The following is a 2,407-nucleotide window of genomic DNA, read 5'->3' as shown; positions in this document are numbered from 1 at the left end:
TCGAGCTTGATCAGCTCGACGGGCCTGGGTGCGGCGTTCGTTGCCGCGGACGGTGCGTTGCCGGGTGGCGGCCTTGTCCAGCAGCCGACGCTGCTGCTCTGCCTCCTGGCGCTCCCAGTCCCGGCTGGAGTGGTCCAGCGCGGCGTCGATGGGGAGGGTGTTTGATAACCCACAAGTATAGGGGATCGCAACAGTTTTCGAGGGAAGTAAAACCCAAATTTATTGATTCGACACAAGGGGAGGTAAAGAATACTTATAAGCCTTAACAACTGAGTTATCAATTCAGCTGCATCTGGAAAAGCACTAGTAACAGGGGTGATGTGAAAGAGGCAGTGATATGAGAGCAATAGTAACAGTAACACAGCAGCGATACATGAGTAACACAGAGGCAATGGCACCAGAAAATAGTTGATACTACTTCCAATGACATATAGAAGAGTATATGATGATGATAGATGGACCGGGGTTCCCAGCTATCTTCACTAGTGGTAACTCTCCAATAACAAGTGTTGGATGAACAAATTACAGTTGGGCAATTGTTAGGATTGAAATAGCATTAGAACATCAAGATTATTAATCATGTAGGCATGTTTTCCATATATAGTCATACGTGCTCGCAATGAGAAACTTGTACAACATCTTTTGTCCTACCAGCCGGTGGCAGCCGGGCCTCAAGGGAATCTATCGGCTATTAAGGTACTCCTTTTAATAGAGCACCGGAGCAAAGCATTAACACTTGGTGAAAACATGTGATCCTCATACCTAAGCCTTCCCTCCAGTTATCCCGATTCTTTGTCACTCTGGGGCCTCGGGTTCCGGACATAGACATGTGCAAACAACTTGTAGATACAATCTAAGCAATAAGTATAGAGCTTAAATCTAAGATCATGTCACTCGTGTACTAGTGACAAGCATTAAACACAACAAGATTGCAGCAACAATAACTTCACAAACTTATATAGATAGACTGATCATAATGTAACAATTCATCAGATCCCAACAAATACAACACCGATTACATCAGATGAATCTCAATCATGTAAGACAGCTCATGAGATCATTGTATTGAAGTACATGGGAGAGAGAGTACCAACTAGCTACAACTAGAACCCGTAGTCCATGGGCGAACTACTCACGGAGAATGATGGAGGCGGTGGCGTTGATGGAGATGGCTTCCGGGGGCACTACCCCGTCCCGGCGGCGTGCCGGAACAGAGACTTCTGTCCCCCGAAACGGAGTTTCGCGATGGCGGCGGCACCCCTGGAGTCTTTTTGGAGTTTCGTCAATTGGTATCGAGGTTTTAGGTCGCGAGGGACTTTATAGGCGAAGAGGCGGAGTCGGAGGGGCCACGGGGCCTCCTCCCCATAGGCTGGCGCGGCCAGGGGGCCACTGATACGTCCAAAACGTATCTACTTTCCCGAACACTTTTGCTATTGTTTTGCCTCTAATTTGTGTATTTTGGATGCAACTAACGCGGACTAACGCTGTTTTCAGCAGAACTGTTCGGTGTCTCGTTTTTGTGCGGAAATCCAACTTTCGGGAAAAACCTCGGGATTTTGACGAAAGGGCCTATTTTCCCGGAATACGACGGAGCCGGAAGGACAATTGAAGTGGAGGCCCGAGGGCCCCACACCACATGGCGGCGCGGCCCGGGGGGGCCCGCGCGGCCATGTGGTGTGGCCCCCTCGGCTGGCCTCCGACGCCCCCCTTCGGACTACTTATTCGCCTCGACCTAAAAACGCAGGGGGAAAAGTCGAAGTCGCCAGAAACCCTCCAGAACGCCGCCACATCGCGAAACTCTGTCGCGGGAGCCAGAAGTCTCCGTTCTGGCACTCCGCCGGGACGGGGAATTGGAGGAGATCATCACCGCCATCACCGCCAACGCCTCTCCATCAACCAGCAATGTTTCCCCCATCCATGTGTGAGTAATTCCCCCGCTGTAGGCCGAAGGGGATGGTAGGGATTGGATGAGATTGGTCATGTAATAGCATAAGATTGTTAGGGCATAGTGCCTAGTGTCCAGTAGATGGTACTTTTATGATATTGTTGCAACTTGTTATGCTTAATGCTTGTCACTAGGGCCCGAGTGCCATGATCTCAGATCTGAACATGTTATTATTTCATCATGATATTCATTGTTTATGGTCTTACCTGCAAGTTGTATACACATGTCGCTGTCCGGAACCAATGGCCCCGAAGTGACGAAATCGGGACAACCGGAGGGAATGGCGGTGACGTGAGGATCACATGTGTTCACGGAGTGTTAATGCTTTGCTCCGGTACTCTATTAAAAGGAGTACCTTAATATCCAGATAGTTTCCCTTGAGGCCCGGCTGCCACCGGCTGGTAGGACAAAAGATGTTGTGCAAGTTTCTCATTGCGAGCACGTACGACTATAATTGGAACA

This window comes from Lolium rigidum, chromosome 3, assembly GCF_022539505.1.
Source record: "Lolium rigidum isolate FL_2022 chromosome 3, APGP_CSIRO_Lrig_0.1, whole genome shotgun sequence".
Taxonomy (NCBI): Eukaryota; Viridiplantae; Streptophyta; class Magnoliopsida; order Poales; family Poaceae; genus Lolium; species Lolium rigidum.
Note: the sequence above shows the minus strand (reverse complement) of the source record.